A 17316-nucleotide genomic window follows, 5' to 3' on the forward strand; every position below is an offset into this window, starting at 1 on the left:
CCACTGCACCTCCTTCAACGGGCTGCAGCAGCTGCCTCTCCCTTACCGACGCTGCGCCGGCGACATCCAGGTTTATTTGTTGTTCATGCCTACATTTCAGGTTATTTGGGTTCACTCTTCCGCCTCACCAAAGCCTGACGTCTGCAGTGAGCTTTGCTCCGTCCTTCACTGGGCTCGGAGAAGGCGGGTCCAAGGAGATGCGATGATTTATCCCCGGTCTCACTAGTTCTGGTGCAGAGCGCTTTTCCAACTGTTTGTCTTCGACTGATTCCTTCCCACCGCCGCCGCCTCTGCACCACGTAGCACTTTGCCGGAGGAGTCGGCCCCAAGGCAGGTTGGAGACTTTTCCATCCCTGTCTGGAAAGATAAATGCAAACTCTGGCCTTAAACCGAGCCTACCCCCGGGAGAGATCAACCAGCTGCGGAGAAACTCATCTTTGCTTTGCTGTTCTGTCCTCCGTTATTGCAGCTAATTATTGCCGTAAACGCTAATATAGAGGGACGGGAATTAAAGCTGGAAGGGGTGAAGGACAATAAATCAAAAGGTCTGCAAGGAAGCTTCCACTCCTTTTTGAAGGACCAACTTTTTTGAGTTGCTCGCATGCACTTTGGTGAAGGAAGCGACTTTGGAAATTAAACGGGAAAAGATACGATCTTAATATTTCGTAAGATCTGCCAATACAAATATCTGTCGGCAGATGTGTAAAATAATAGCTTTAAAAACACGAAAAGGAATCACATGACATTTTCTAAGCAGGGTGATGTCACCCCCCAACCGATCTATCTATTCTTTGGAATTGAAATTAAAACCGCATGAACTCGCCCCGTAAAGCTGGGTGAAACTCTGCTTTTTCAAGCACCCCCTTAGGGACGACGGGTATTATTTCCTGGTTTTAATTTTAAAGTAATAAATAAATGTGATTGACTTGCATCCCAACAGCAGCGACTTGTGCAAAATAAGTAAATGCGATCCACGCTTGTTAATGACCAGGTAATTGCTCTACGAAGTCTATCAAAGAATTCTGTCTGCGGCGAGGGTCGCCGGAGCAGGAGAAAATCAGCTTTAGTTGAGCGGGTCAACAAGCTTCAGCTTCACGAGGAATTTCAGCTCGGAGGAGAGGAAAATCTCTCTCCACGGAATTATCCCCCTTTCCAACGTTTCCTTCTGGCCGCACCGGGTCGCAGGCTGCGGATTGTAAATTATACAGCCAAAAATCAGACGATCCTTTTCAATAAGGGAAGAGGAAAACCACGCAATGATTTAATATACGAAACAGCTCAACCTATGGCTTTCTCTCATTCACAAATGTGGACAGTTCTGTTGAGATCCAAAAACCACTCCAAACCATCAAAATTAGCAAATAACCATCTGGCCTGGTGGCTCAACACCTCCCATGGCCGTAAATTCAAATCCCAGCAGCATTAGCAGGGGATTTGCTCTGAAAAACACTCTCTGTCCTCGAGTAATGGAAAAACAAGGTGAGACGGGGAAGGCTCGTGAGAGAGCTGGCTCCAGCGGAGCATCCGTTGGCTTTCAGCACGGAAAGGGGCTCTTGGCTTGCAAGGAGCATCCCCTCCCCAGCTCTTGGTGCTCCATCCCATGGCCAGGCTCCCTGCGCCCCACCACGGGGTCTGCCACCCCCACCCAGCACCATCCCCAGGGCATTTCTCCACCAGCCTGCTCTGTCCCAGCTCCGAGACTCCGTGCACCCTCTTGGGGTTCACTGGAGCCATGGTGGACATGGACCAGTGCTTACCAGTGGTCATTTTCTAAGGTCCCCAGGATCAAAGCAAGTCATGCGTGAAGGTGCGAGAGGAAAGACCTTCCTATCTGAAATGTAAAATCCTCCGCTCCACCCGAGGTGTTATGATGTGCAAAGAGTTCTTCCATCCTTAGTTGGAGCCCATGTTGCAGAACGGGAAGACTTAGAGGGGACAAAACAGAATCATAGAATCTTTCAGGTTGGAAAAGACCTCCAAGACCATCAACTCCAACCGTCAAACAGGCTTCCTGGTCATGTGCAATGCATTGACCTTATCTTCTTTCCATGCATATTTTTTTTTTAGAGTAAATTGGTTTTTTTAGAAATAATTTTTTTTTTTTAGATAAACAGCAGTTTGAAACTAGAAGTATGGAGATAACGTCCCTAAAAAGCCTTGTCAGCAGGCGGAAGAGACACTGGTAGAGCCCTGAAAGCCTCACAACCCCTGTGCCTCTGGGCACCACGGCCCCGGGAACTCGAATCCAGCCGGTGATCCGGAGCATCCGCCTTCAGCAACGCTCTGCCCTACCAGTCTTGGCCAGAAGCCTGGGTTACCAGTATAGCTCACGCACAAAATATTTACCTCTTCCTAACCCTCCAGACCTGGAACTAGCAGCTGAGTCTGATTTTGGCTCCGCGGCAAGTTCTATCCATCGAAAAGTTGTGTATTTTTCGCACATCTGGTTGTATTTGGGGGTGATATTACCTTTCAGTGCTGCTCGAGCCTGTCCGTGCCCATTAGTTACCGGAGCAAATAGCCCTCCATCTGGAGGAGCGCGCTGTGGGGAACCTGGAGGACATTTTACGTTGAAATACAATTGGTAATTCGTTAGCAATCCCGCGTCCGGAGGCTTAGGGCTGAGCATGGCACTAAACCAAGCGACAGGGCAGGTTTTGCTTCTCCTACGGTAGTGCCACCGAAGGTCGGATGGCTCCTACGCCGCCAGGAAAAGTAGTTTGGGTTGAAAAAAAAACCATTAAAAAAAATATACATCTTGTCCCAGAACATAAACGCACCGCTGAAGATGAGTGGCCTTGCAGCCTCTCCTGTTTTCTCAGAGCACCAAAAGCCCCGCGGAGCTTCCCAGGAGATGCTCAGCGCCCGCGCAGCGTGGCTGGAGCTGTGCCCGCCCCGGCCCCAAGCTGCAGCCCCTTGGGGGTCACCCATGGGCTCCCCCGCCCTTTGGCTTCCCTCTGCCCCCCGCTTTCCCTCCTCCTGGGACCAGCGGGCCCCATCGCAGACAGCACGCGTAGGCCCAGGGGAATTCCTATAAGCTGTACGGAGACTACATATATTTTTTTTCTGGATTTCCGCCTACGTCCTTGCATCTGCTCGCTTTTATTGTCCCGCATTCCACAACTTAAAGCACTTCCGTACAGAACAGAATGAATCCGCTTCACTGAAAATCCCGATGAAGCTCCTGCTCTGCACATCCCCCAGATCCAGATCCTCCGAATCGGCGGACGGGAGCCCTCCTGCTCGCCAGGGCTCGCTTACCAATCCCAATCGCCTCGGAGAGGTCGTTTCATCGTCCGGAAGAGGGGTGACGGCTCCGAGGACGGCAAACGCGCGGCCATCCCCGGCGTGGCGCTGCCCGGCGCTGCCCAGCGTGGTTGGTGTTACCCTGTCCGGGCGGCTGGAGGCTGGAGGTAAGAGGACCGAAAAATGTGTTCGCCGCTCATTGTTCTAATGCAGGATGGAGCCGCGAGATAACGAGGGAATCCGTACTCCAGCAAATCACAGGGAATAAATATTCACTGCAAGGATTTTCCCCCTTAGAATTGGTATCGACAATAAAACAAAAGCAAGCAGATTAGTAGAAAATTAATAAAAGAAAAAGTCTTGCCCCTGTGGCCGGCAAATGCAGTTGGCTGACAGAAGAGGGGATGAGATCCGTGACTCGGTGGCCGGGCTCGGCCGTGGGGCCGCGGCGATCGCTGCCTGCTCTGCTCTCACAACCCAGCCTGCGGATTTCCGTGGGTTATTGTACATGCAAACAAACCCCGGGCTGGAAACTCTCTGGGTTTGTTTACTTTCACAAAAATCAAGAACACATTTGGAATAATTTGCGAGACCAAAATAAAAGCTTTAATTTATCAAGCGCTCCATCCAACAAATAATATTAAATCCCTTCCGCTGCCGGGGAGCCTGCGAACCTCACGCGGGGATTTCGCACGCGCCGGTGCCGGCGCTGCTGCAGGGAGCTCTCAGCCGTAAAGTTACATGAAGTTTGAAGTTTAAAGGAAGAAAGTTAAATTTAAAAAACTGTAATTCTTTCTGGCTCAGGCTCTGTGCCTACAGTTGCCTCTCGGGTCACTGTGATCGAGCGCGGCTGAAGGAAAATGAGATTTTCTGCTTTCAGCGGTTTGCTTCCCTTCTCTCACAGCTCAGCTTTTCTCCGGCGTCTGCTGGCCAGGTCCCCCCCCTCTTGCTGGAGGTTTAAAAGCAAGGGGGGGAACAGGATTGTTATTTACTATTAAAGGCAAAAGAAACAGGTAAAACAAAAATCAAGGGGAAAGTATAGTGACTGCGACGCAGCCCTCGCACCCGTAGATGGGCCCAGCTCCGGGAAGGTGCAGGTGGCAACGCCAACAGCCAGTTTGGGTGACCGTGTGCCACCAAGGGAGGGGGTTTCCCTTAATTCTGTAAGGAAAAGTCGCGCTTCCCAGTCCAGCCAGCTCCTGTCCTGTCCCGAACGTCTCTGCAAATAATTCCTAGAAAAGGTTACAACCAGTGACTCGTACAAAATCACCTTGCTGCTGGGGAAAAAAAGCCTTTTTGCTCCCACATGGAATTTGCAAAGAGTTTCGCAAACGGCTGGTGGGTGAGGGGGAAAGGTCGGTGTCGTTCGGCATCAGCCCTTACAGCCGGCTCCATCCTCCGGCTCGGGTTCGGAGGCAGCGGAGGAAAGCGGTACCCGGCCCGGGCACTGCCTGCCATGACCCAGGGGACAGTTTCAGGCTTCCCAAGCACTTTTTCTCCCCTAAGAGCACGGATTTGTGGCCACGGCACGGCACGGCCTGACCACGGCAGGGGAATTTCGGAAGGATTTGACGGGGGCCGTACAGGACACCTGGACTTCACGGCGTGGGACGCACGGATTGACTGGAGCATCCACTGAACCCAGCATCCACTTCCGAGGGCTGCTGAGCACGGGGAGGTGGGCTGGCTTGGATTTAAAGTGCAAAAAGCAGCAGCAAAAGACGTGAATTCAGTACAACAGGTTACATCGCATCGCATTGCATGTAACGCAAACAGGCTCTGACGACAACTTCCACCTCCTTGGCTCAGGATAGGAGGAAGTTTCTCCTCCGAAATCCAGGAGATTACTCCAGAAACAAATCTCCATCATCCCCCACGTCCTGGTCCCCTTGAACTCAACGGCAGCTCCGGCACTGATTTCTGGGCAGTGGGATTTCGCGTTACGGGAACGAAGGTATGGAAACCTGGCTCGTACGCAGAGCACAAAGCGCAAACGATCCAGCGGTAATTTGTTTGAGGATGAAACACTTCGTACCCCGCTTGAAAAAAGCCCTACAGCGACAGAAGAGGGGGAAGAAAGCCTTCGCAATTAACCCTGGCTCAAAAAGCCCGCTGCAAACGAAGGAGCATTTTAAATTCCATTTAGATTTTTTTTTTTTTAAAAGGCATATCGGTTTACAGTTATAATGTTGGTATCATCCAGTACTTTAAATCAAATTATAGCTGTATCAGGCTGCTTCACAATGTTTCTTTTTAATTAAGTTTACTAGTCCCACATGCATTTTTTTTCAAAAATAAATTAAACAGACTTAATTAAATTACACGGCGGGGGTTAGGTAAGACAGCAAAAAGCCCAGCGAGGATATAAGGACTGATCAATCCTGTCGGATATACTCACGTTTTGCACTTTTCCTAAACCCTGTGGCCTTGCAAACCGCCTGCCAAAGGCTGCAGAGGCGCAAGGTGAAGTCCTGCCTGATTTGGGGACCCTCTCGCGGGACGAGCCCCAGCGCTGGCAGTTCCCGTGGGTCCCCGGGGCATCACCCCCACCCCAGCCTCCGGCAGCAGCCGCGGCGCAAGGGAGAGCGCGGGGATTCGAACCGCCTTCCGCGGGAGCCGGCACCCCTCCCCGCGAGGTTTCGGGTTTGTGTGACTGCAGAAACCCCCCCCCCCGAAATCAGGGGATTTGTCGTGGTTTGCGTTTCTCAGAAACTCCTCATTTTCACGGAAAGCAAACGCGCTGGCGCTCTGCAGCAGCTACCAAGAAACAGGCGATTGTATTTTTACTGAGAAAATGTTAATTAAAAAGTAGGGGACGAAGGAGAAGGAAGCGAAAGGGGAGCGGGCAGCAGATGGCATTTGCAGATCCGGAGGCATTTCTGCTTTTCTTGGCTCCTTTGAGCACACGCCCCGCAGAGATGCTCCGTGAGCTGGGACCAGCTCCCGGGAGGGCACTGGCGGCCAGGGCATCCCGTCGCGTGCATTTTTCTGGTGCAAACAGCACAAAAATATCCAGAGTGTTTATTTTTAAGAGATAAAAAGATCACTGTGCTGATGGCAGCAGGGAAAGCCCCCGTGCTTACACAGCACCTTTCCGAGGAAGCATGAGATACAGCCGATAGCGTCGGGCTGAATTTGCACCCGCGGTCATGGTAAGATTACCGGGATTTTTATAGGGGTTCAAATTGAATAATCTCGTCGAGGGAGAGCGAAGCAGCAAATCCCCCTGTCTCCAGCCCCGCGGGAAGCAGAGCGATGCGAGCGGATGAGCAGAAGGCTGCGCACGCCCACCCCAAAGCCCGGCGGAGCTGCAGGCTCCCCATCGTCCCTAGGACAAATTTGCCGTCCCCGTGAAGACAGACAGCCGTCACCGCGCGCGGAGAACAGCCCTTCGGTCCTGTCCGTAATTCCCCCGACTCCCAGGGTTCTGCATCTGGGGCTGCAAGGATGAAGTCAGCCCCGGAGCCGCTAACGGGCTGGAAATGATTTCACCGAGCTGCAATGCAGATGGATTAATTCCAGTACTGTAAAGTCAACATGGTTGAACACTGGCTACATCACAGGCTTCATTACTGCGGTCTGGATCGGGTTTTGATGAAGTAATTTCCCTCGGGTTTAGCACTTAGAAAACATATAGGGCGTCCTTCTTGGATTCGCCCGGAGAGCGGTGCCCCCCCGCCTCCCATCCATCCCAAATTGGCCTTTATCAGTTGCACATGGACCCCTGTGAGTCGGAGGGCTTTCAAACGAGGCCCATATGGTCCGTGGCACACGATGCCCGAACAGTCGGGCGCATGAAACGAGCCGCAGTTTGGGTGCGTACGAGGGATGTTATTAATAACAAATGATACAACACTCCGAGGCTGTATCTTCAAACGCAAGGAGACGTGGGATGAGTGCGGATTAGCGATTCCTCCATCCTCCATCACCAAATCGACTCCTGAAGAGCTCAGCGTTAGGTTTTTAGACACCAGGAAGCCAACGCTCATCATCCTGCTCCACTTACAGTTTCCAAGACTTGAAGAGAGCCCTTCATGCAGAGTAGGTGTTTGCTCTGTCATTTTTTTCTTACCTACAAACAGTAAATGAATACGTGCCATGTGCAATTTGTGTCTTCAGGAAGCAGTTCTGCAAACGTGACCGTGTTTTGCCCGGGCATCAGGCTCTGCTCCCATCAGTGGTACCTCCGAGATGCCCTCCTGCACGATCCGCCCCGCAAAAACCAGCTCTGCCTCCTTCGTTTGACACCAGGGCCTGGTGAAAGATGCTTTTAAGGGCTGGTGACGGAATCCCCTTGATCCAGTATCAAATCATTCACTCCCAAAGATCTCTTCCTGTCACAGCTTGACGTTGATTGCCAGCTCCTAGGTCATGGTTTCCTGGAAGAGGGAAGAAAATGCTCATGGTCAGGTGAAACTAAAGCTGCACTTCAGTGTTTTAAACCATAAAAGAGAACTTGAGTTGCAAATAGTAAGCAATATGTCTGTGAGTTTTGTGTTGCATCTCACAATGTCACCCTAAGTTGTGTTAGGGGAGGTTTGGGTTGGATATTAAGAAAAATGTCTTTACTGAAAGAGTGGTCAAGCTTAGAACAGGCTGCCCAGGGAAGTGGTGGAGTCACCATCCCTGGAGGTGTTCAAAAAATGCATAGACGTGGCACTTTGGGACGTGGTTTAGTGGACACGGTGGTGTTGGGTTAATGGTTGGACTTGATCTCTTTGCTTCGCTTCTCACTTTAACTCGCAGGTAGGGAAGGATGAGGTGTGCGATACCTCAGTGTGGGTCCATGCAAGGGGATAAGCTGCATCCCTTCAGCAAACACCTTTCGTCTCTGTTGACGTGCATCTAGAGGCCAAACTTAACCCATCCCTCCAACACGCTCACCCTGCAGCTTCACTGTTCAGCCCGTATTTCTACGAAATATCTGTAATGAGCTGGCAACACTAAACACAAGAGCGGAAACGCAGAAAAACGCCAAAACGCTCATGCAAAGAGCCGCGCACGTGTCGGCATGCGATCACCTTCCCGTGGGCATCGCAGGGGCAGAAACTCGGGGGGGGAAGCTGTGCTGGAGCCATGCGACGTGCCAAGGGTCCCTGAGCCGGCGGCAGGCTGGGGTGGAAATTTGCTTTTTGAGAATAAAAATATAAAGCATACATGGCTAAACCGAAGGGAAAGCAGGCAATTTGTGCACCGTCAGATCTAAGCAGTTGGAATGGCTCGTCATTCTTCCTGATGGGGTATTTTCCTGCACAAATAACATTTCGGGCAGCGACAGGCTGGTAAGTCAGAAAAGAAGAGGCTTGCTGTCGTTTGGGCTGAAATCAGCGTATTCTGGTAATCTTTTGAACCAGGAACCCAACCCTGTACGTTACTCCACCAAATAAGCGCATTGCTTCACCGAGATAATATTCACCTTTCATGCAGAGCACAGGGACTGGGGACGCTGACACCGGCGTTTAGGGATGCTGACACAAGGGTTTCGGGATGCTACCGCTGGAATTTGGGGATGTTAACGCTGGAATTCGGGGGTGTTGGCACAAGGCTGTTGGGTGGTGCCAGCACCAGGCACATTTTGGGACAGTCAAGTTTTTATCCCACGCCTGGTAAAACATCGCGGCCGAGATCCAAGTCTCCCGCCTGCCATCTTGAGGCAAGACCGTGCTTTTCCTTCGCCTCCAAACCCCGCAAGAGGACCGTTTCCCTGCAGCACCGCGTACATTTTGCTGGATCCGAAATTTGGTCTGTGCCCCGTTTTCCTGCGATCCTCGCTGCTTGTGAAGTTTTACACCAGTGCTCCCCGGCATGGGTGCCTGGTAGGGGATTGGAGAGAGGGCGCAGCGGATGTAAATATAAAATATTTGGATTTATTGTTTTCTAGTGAGTACCGTTTTCTAGCGAACCCCAAAGCAGTGTGCGCAGTCTGCCCCGCTCAGCTGGGAGGAAGCAGCGCCGCAGCTGGGTTATTTTTAACCATTGGAAAAAAAGATTTATTTCTCCTTGTTTTCTTTTGCGGGTGCTCTCTGGAGCGATAAAGTGGAATTTCCTCTGAAACTCAAGCAGAGTGAAGGAAATTAATTTTCTTTTTTTTTTTTTTCTCCTAGAAATTATTTCATATGCCAAAGACAACCTGCCCTAACAAGTAGAGGTGCAAGTTTTAAATTTGACCCAAATTATTCTCGGCAGCGCCGTTGCCATTGTGCGGAGTCAGGATGTGACCACTACGGTCAATTCAGTTCTGCCGAAAAAGGGAAGCTCTCACGGCGACGACCAGCAGGGACAGACCTCGGGCTGGGACCGCTTCTTCCCAGCTTCTGCGCTGAAAAGTTTTACTGGAAAATATAGATAATTAACTAATGTTGCTGAAGTATAAATGTGAAACGTTTACCTCTAGGAGCTGGGGACTGCCTAGGCTTATTTAACTCCGGTTATTATTTAATTCATGTTTTGTAAAATGATCAATAATAGGAATTTCAGTGAAATGTTTGGTTTTTAACTGCTTGTGTTTTTTTAAACATCAGCAACTTCTATTGTTTTTTATATTAAACTGCACTATTTGGATAAAATGACTTACTCATCAAATTATATGAAAAATAAGTGTTTGGAGCACCAAGTGATAAAAATGGTTCTCATTATTTCCCAGATTTTTCCTAAAAATGCATTCATGCTGTAGGAGCTTTCTGGCCAATTCTACTTTTAATTAAAATTATCCCTCTTTTCTCATCCTTATTTGATGTCTTTTTCTTCCTGATTCTGGGTTTGCCAGTGTAAATTACAATTATCTCATTTCGTTTAATCCCTCGAAGAAAAATTACCACAAAACCACCACAGCACCAGGGCTTTTCCTGCCGTTTCCCCTCAAGCTCTATTGGTTACTGCAACAGACCGGAGGAGGTGAAGCCACACTGGTTTTGGGTTGTATTTATCCCAAATCAGTCACCTATCCTAATACTACATTTCTGAGGCTCTGTCGGAGGTGGCTGCTGACCAGCAAACCCCATCCCTTGCTCCTCGATTTTTTAATTGAATGCATTTATTTGATTTTCTTTGTCTTCCGCTGCAGCCGGTTCTCCTGCCCTGGGAGGGTTGGCTTCCCCCACTGCAAAGCCACCTCAAAACGGATCGGAGCTGCGCGAGGAACGGCGATACGAGGAGCACGGCTTAGCGAACGCGTGGTTTCCTCTTTCTCGTTTCGTCGACCCGAGGGGCAGGGCAGACAGGGCTGCGGATGAGGGCAGGAGATGGGAATCTCCCTCCATCTCCCTCCAACCGACTCAACCTCAGGCTAGACTCACAAAACACAGTGTTTCCACGTACTGTCAAAATCCATTGTCTCCCTTTTTTACGTTTTCTTTAAAAACTTGTTTCTTGTTTCCTAAAGTGGCCACTCCCGAGGAAATTTAAATAATTTACCTTTTCTCCTATATTTAAAAAAGAAATTAAACTAATAGAAAAAGTTGCAATTTATTAAATCCCTGACATGAACCAGCCCAATTTGGAGACATTTGTGTTATTATTTATTTACCAGCTACTCAACACCCCACGAGGTGCTGGTCCCAGCAGCCCGCACTGGCCAGGGATGCTCCGCCAGCATCTTCCCGGGGTTCACGCTGCAGGAAAAAGATCCCAACTGCAAGATTTCCTCTGGGTTTTAATCATCAGCTCTTCAAAACTACAAGCTCGTAAGTCCCGCTTGTGCCTCCGGAGCTGCAGGGAAGGAATGGCCGGGGCACGGGGCAGCTTAATAGCTTAAGTACAGAGAAAATTGTCAGGATGTGCGAGCTGCGGAGCCTGCTGAGCTGCCTTGGCTTTCTGCCTCGGTAAAAAGGTTTTTCCTCTCATGGCCTTTCACAATACCACAATTTTTTTTCCTATTGAATTGAGCCCTGAAAGGAGTAACTCTAGACAGAGCGAAATTTTCCAATCCCGGAGCCCTCTGCCTGCCCTTTAACAACTTCCCTGTTATTTCTGCCCTACGACGAAACATTTTTGAACTGATGGGAACAGAACACCCCGCTCTGCCGGGATCTGAAAAACACTCTTTCTCAAATTCGAGTTACAGACCCAAAACTCGAGGAGGCCCGCGAGCGTCAGGCCTCCTCCCTGCGCCGATAAATGACAATAAAAATCCAGCTGCCGGGAGAGAAAGGATCACAGCGGGGTCTGCTGATAAAAAAAAAGAAATCAGGTTTTCACTAATCAATTGTTTCAAACACTTGGTATGTGAATTATTTTGCTCTTTGCCGATGTGCGTTTTTGGCAACAGGAAAACAGGAAACCAGCTTGGAAAATATTAACGAAATGGAAACCGAGACCGTAAAGTATTTCGGTCTGGAGAGCTTTTGATTTTCCAATATGCGAATGCGGTAGAAGCAGAACTGTAAGCCAATTAAAGGCAAATTAATTTCAGGGACTTCTCACGGAAGGAAGGGATCTGGCGTGTACGTGGTGGTGCGGTACGCGGCGAAGACAACACAGCCCCCAGCACCTGCGGAGGTTACGGCTCGCAGAGCCGGAGCGGGGATTCGATGCAGATGTGCCCCGGCATCCGCCTCCCTCCCTTCAGCTGCAGGCACAAAAGATGGGCCAGTCGTGTCCTGTTCTTCCTCAATTATCAGGGAATTTGAGGCAGGTTTTTAATTGCACTGGTAGATATTTTGGAAAGTATTGAGTTTACGGTTGAGTCCTGCTTGGCCGAGCTGGGAATTTATGTCACATGCGGTCCCCACACCAGCCCACGGCAGCACCCAGCCCAGCACAGAGGAACACACTCCCATTGCAAATGTGGATGGAATATTAAAAACAAAACAATAAAAAGGGCAGAGCAGGGAAATAAAGTGAGCTTGTGGGTTTGCTCCAGTTCACGCGCACTGGTGTGTCTTCACAGCACAAACCACCGCGGCTGGACTCTGCTCCCCGGCATGTGGGCAGCCCTGAGAGTTGTTCCTTGTGCACCTCCTCTCCTCCGGGTTTCTCTGATGATGGAAACACAGTCGAAGCCAAATGAACTTCTGTTCACCACCCCTGCTGTCCATTCACTGATGGGCTGACTTTGCTTCTGTTTCTGGTGGGCTTCTTGGCCATGTTCCTTCCACGCCATCCCCTGGATGTCTGCTAGCAGAGCCGGGAGCATTGGGTTGGGCTTTGTCATCCCCATCTCCCCACACAAGCCCTGGTTGGGGCTGCCCCGGTGATTTACTGCTCGTCCTGGACCCTCAGGAACCTTCCCAGGACCTAAACACCATTTAGTTGGGATTTCACCCCCTTCTCTTAGAAATTCTTCCAGCTGTAACCACTCCCAAGATGAAACATCTCCCTCGTAAGCATTTTTTCCTACTGAGAATCCTTGCGGAGACTCCTTTTTCCCCCTCGGCACACAACCCGGCGAGCGCTTACAGCCCACTTTGCATCCTGAGAACTCACCAACAAATTGCTTCCACACTACACCCCGACTTCAGAACCGGTGCAGTACAAGGGTTAACCGACTTAAACGTTTAAAGAGTCATGAAATGGACTGTTTCCGCTTTCCATCTGGCTTTTATCAATTTTAAGTCGGTTTCAGAAGTACTGCTACACAATCAAAACACACAATCTCCCTAGTCAGATAATTCAATTTTATAAATGAATTACTTATGTGCCTATAAGTAAATACATTCCTAGGCAGGGAGATATTGACCGCTGTCAATGAAACAATGAAGTCCAGGGGAAGCGGCCGTGGCTGGAGCGCCGGCCCCTCGGAGACGTCCTACCGGGGTGCAGTGGGACCAGCGGAGCCCCCGGCTTGGTGGGGCACGTGGGTGGAAAGAAGGGGCTGCCCAGCAGGATGGGAGATCTTGAGCCACCACTGAGGACCATAGCGTGGACCATGAGAAACGTCATGGACATGATGTGGGGATGGACTTGACTACGTCTGTGATTTGTGGTGTCTGGGGGGAAATACGCTGAAAGAGAGAGTTGAAAGGGAGACACAGAGATCCTAAAGAAGGGGTGTAGAAGGTCCCAGCCTTCCCATGCAGACATGGCTCCTTCACCCATGCTGTTTCAGCCCCACATCGTTCAGCCCCGCATGCTGAAGGAGGGTGAAAAACTGCACTTAGGCGCACCAAACCTCACACAAGAAGACCCGATGCTGCAGGAAATTACTTTTCAGATGTTGCATTTTGATACATGGGGTCTTTATCTAACACGGGCCTTGTCCAAGTGTGGCATGGACACAAATGTGCATTTACGCACCCCGGTTTGGTGGAGGTCCAGCCTGCTGGCACCCACTTTGGGTATTTCTCTGCAAAGTGTTACACAAAGGAAAATACAGACGCATGGGATTGAGTTTACCCCCGGGGCAAGGAAATCCGTGAGGATCCTCTGAGGGTTGTGGAGCTTGGGCAGTGATCTCAGCCATGCGGCCCACGGATTTCTGCTTTCCTTCTATTTTCACAGCTTTGTTTAACAATGACCTAAAGGTGCCACAAAGCCTCTGTCGGGCCAGGACCGAGGAAGGGTTTCATACTGGGAGCTGGACCTGTCCCAACAGCCAGCGCAGAGGACGGATCCCAGCTCAATCAGCACAAAACTTTAAAAATGCAAATGTTTTGTGACTGAAGGTTTCTCTCCATTCCTCCACGCTCCACCACAAATGCTGCCATGGGAAACCAGGCCAGCCCAGAGGGATGCAAGATGAGGAGGTGAAGGACGAGTTGGATAACAGGAACTGCCTGGGGTGGGCAGCAGTTGGGTTTTATCTTGACTTCTCAACATCTGTTTAACAGGAGCTGGGTCATTGCTTTAAGTCGCTGGAGGAAGGGCTGCCGCGAGCGCAGGCTGGTGCTGCCAAGACCTCATGTAGCGTTTCCCAGCCTGGACACGCGCCTCCTTGGACTAACCCCTCACTTTTGCAGTTATTTCCTTTTTCCGTGGCAGCGATTTGACACCATCTGAGCAGTCCTGGCTGACAGGGTCGTTTCATTGGGAGCTTCACATGGTTTTCTGCCGGTGCTTCGTCCACATCAGAGGGAGCGCACAGGCTTTTTCAGACTGTGCTCAAGCCCCTGCAGCTAAAAGCTGGGTTGTGCTGTGAAGATCCGTACCGTAAACTGTAACACCTTCCTGAGAAATCAGGGAATCTGCTGAGCAGCAGGATGCAAGCACATCTCCTGTGAAGCAATGACCTGGCAAGAAAATGTGCGTCCTGCCAAGAATGGACCAAAGTGAACCCCATCATCGGTCCAGCTGGGCTCTGGAGCATGTGGGGTACTGGGTCGCACATCGATGCTCGCTTCCAGCAGCGATTCCAGCTACGGAATCAGGTTCCTGTTGCTTTGTATGCGCTTTTCTCCACTGTTTTGTTCTGGTCTTCAAAGTAGCTGGAAGGAGGAGAAGCAACGGGGTCCTGCAGCAAAATCCCCACAGAGAGACCCCACAGCAGCGTGGAGCTCTGTGCAGAAACAGCTCCCTAAGGTGGAATAACTGACTGGTTTAACTGCCCTGGCTTGGGAGCGATCCCCGGGCTAGCTGAGAAAACCAGCCACCGCTCTGCTGTGTCCTCAGGGTCCTCGCGCAGGGCGGTCCCTAATCCGAGGGCAAACTGACCTTGAGGTTGCTCCAGCCAGGCACGTCCTCTCCCTCCCAGCAAATCCGGCACATTTCTGCATAACAATGCAATAAATCTTCTTTGCTGAGGGGGATTGGGAGCAAGGGTGATGTTTGCTCTCTTACTGCTGCGAGTCAATTGCTAAATAAATAGAGTGTTGAAAGCCCGGAGAAATTCAGAGACAACTCTTCAAAAGCACAATTTTGAGGGGTACAAATTGTAACCACAAAATCTGCATTCCCATTCTGCATCTGCAGATAATTGTAAGCATCTGTGGTGCCAAGCAGGAGAGCGGGTGGGGAACGAGGTAGGCAAGGGTAAAAATACACAGGGACGCTCCTCCAGACCGTCGTCTGAGGTGTGAAAGTGTGGATGCTGCCCGGACGCTGCACGCACCAGGGAAGAGTCGTTGTCACACGTACTCTGTACAGTGCAGGTAAATGTATGCCTCAAGGGAAATAATCAAAATGCTTAATTAAAGAAGGTAAAGACATGAAATGAAATTCATAAAACAAAATAAAATAAAATAAACAGTTTTCTTTCAGATGCCAATTCCAGCTGTGTTTAAATGCTAGGAAGCAGACCTGGAGCATTTCCTACGCTAACCCTCTCCTACCTCGGAGGGAAGCAAGCTGCCAGAAAACACAGAAATCCATACGACACTGATCTTTGGAACAGGACTTCTGCCTCCTCACCATAAAAATGCCAAATAAACCAGGCCCATTTTCTCTTCTGCTCCTTCTGTTGGTGCTGGCAAAACCCCTTTCACACTCACGTCCTATTTTTTCATCTGAGAAACTCCATGGGCACTGACAGCTGACGGGCATTTTCACAGCCATCATGCATTTGGAGGGCAATGTGCATATTTTGGCGCTTTCCCTTAGAAGGGAACTGAAGCAAGGTCTTTCCAACAGCCCACTAAATCGCACCTCTAAATATTTTCTTTTTTTGCCTGGTGATGGCTAGATTCTTTTATTTTAGCGCTGCAGGGAAAGCTGCAGCAGAAGTACAGCTCGACATTGCCCGAAGAACAGCTTCCGAGCAATCAGCTCTCTGCAAAGTTCAGGAGGTCCTTATTTTCATGGGGGAAGTGCTTTAATCAAGATTAATTTTTTCCAGTTTTCAGTAATCGGAGCTCTTCCTGAGTTTTCCCCAACTCTCCTTTAGGATAAAATTATCAAATTTCCATGGCAATTAACAGAGAAGGTTTGAGCCTAAGGATTGTTCTGGACAATGGATGGCAGGGAACAAGTGACATTAGGTTGGAAGATCTGCATGAAGGATCTCTATGCAATGTCCCACAAAATTTGTCATCTGCAACACGCAATTTTTAATCTGAGGCTTTGCTGACCTCTGAATACTCATGAAAATCTGAGTCCTGCTCTCAGACTCCGCTGTCTATCAATAAGACTGAGAAGGATTAGCGGAAGAAAGCAACTTTGCCCTGGATTTAGGCTTTAGCTGAATATCCGCCAAATCTCCTTTACCTTAAAGCTGCCTCGTGACAAAGCCCTGCTGCAAGCCACCAGTGCGGGGTGAGCTTCGCAGGTGACGGGGGAGGAGCCAGGGTGCGCGTCCAAAGCCCAGGGAAACACCTCAAATTCTGTTACATGGGTCAGCTACTCATTTCTGAAGCTGATGAACAAACATAACCGAAACATTCAGTGTAGGCAGCTGCAGGAGCTTGGGTTTTCAAAACATGTCCTGCTCTGGTGGGGCTCGGCTCCTTCTCGGTGTCCCCCTGGGGTTGGCAGCGGCGGCAGGGCCACCCCAGCTTTGCAGCTGCTGATGCAAGAGGCAGGAGGACACGGTGTGGTTCTCCTGCTCCATTACACAACGCAGCATCTGCCAAGGAGGAGAGCGGTTGCGACGCGATGAGCAAGCCACGGAGAGCAGCTCAGGAGCCAAGAGGGACGCTGGATTGCGGCGGGCGGCGAGCAGGCAGGCAGGGCCAGCTTGCCCAGTGCCACACAGCCCCAGCTCCCCCGCGACCCGTCCGGCAGCGCTGGGCTCTGGCGCGTCTCCTTTATTAGATGCCCAGAAAAACCTTTTCATGTCTTTTTATTCTTGCCTTGAAGGAAGTGGTGTCCCCTGCAGCGGGAGCCACCTGCGGACGCAGCCCCAGCCCGTGGTGGGCTCTCCTCGGCCCTGTGAAAGCCATCAGCCCTCCTCTGCGTTCCACCCGGGCTTGTGTTACCCTGCAGTAATTCACTCACGGCTAGCAAACGATCAGTCCTTGTGCAGTTGGTTGAGAAATCTGGGCTAAGAAGGAATGGAAGTGGATTATCAAATCCAAACGGCTCCACAGCCCAAGCCTGTCTCGCTCACTTCACAGCAAAATTAACGATATCGCAGGGCACCACGAACTGCAGCGCTGCACCAGCTGTTCCCCAAGCACACCCCAAATAAAGCGACGGCTTTTTCAGCGAGGTTTTCAGCCTGACGCTCACGGAATGTTAGAACGTTAGAAACTGAATGTGTCA

This window comes from Chlamydotis macqueenii, chromosome 11 (assembly GCF_036417535.1).
Source record: "Chlamydotis macqueenii isolate bChlMac1 chromosome 11, bChlMac1.mat, whole genome shotgun sequence".
Classification (NCBI taxonomy): domain Eukaryota; kingdom Metazoa; phylum Chordata; class Aves; order Otidiformes; family Otididae; genus Chlamydotis; species Chlamydotis macqueenii.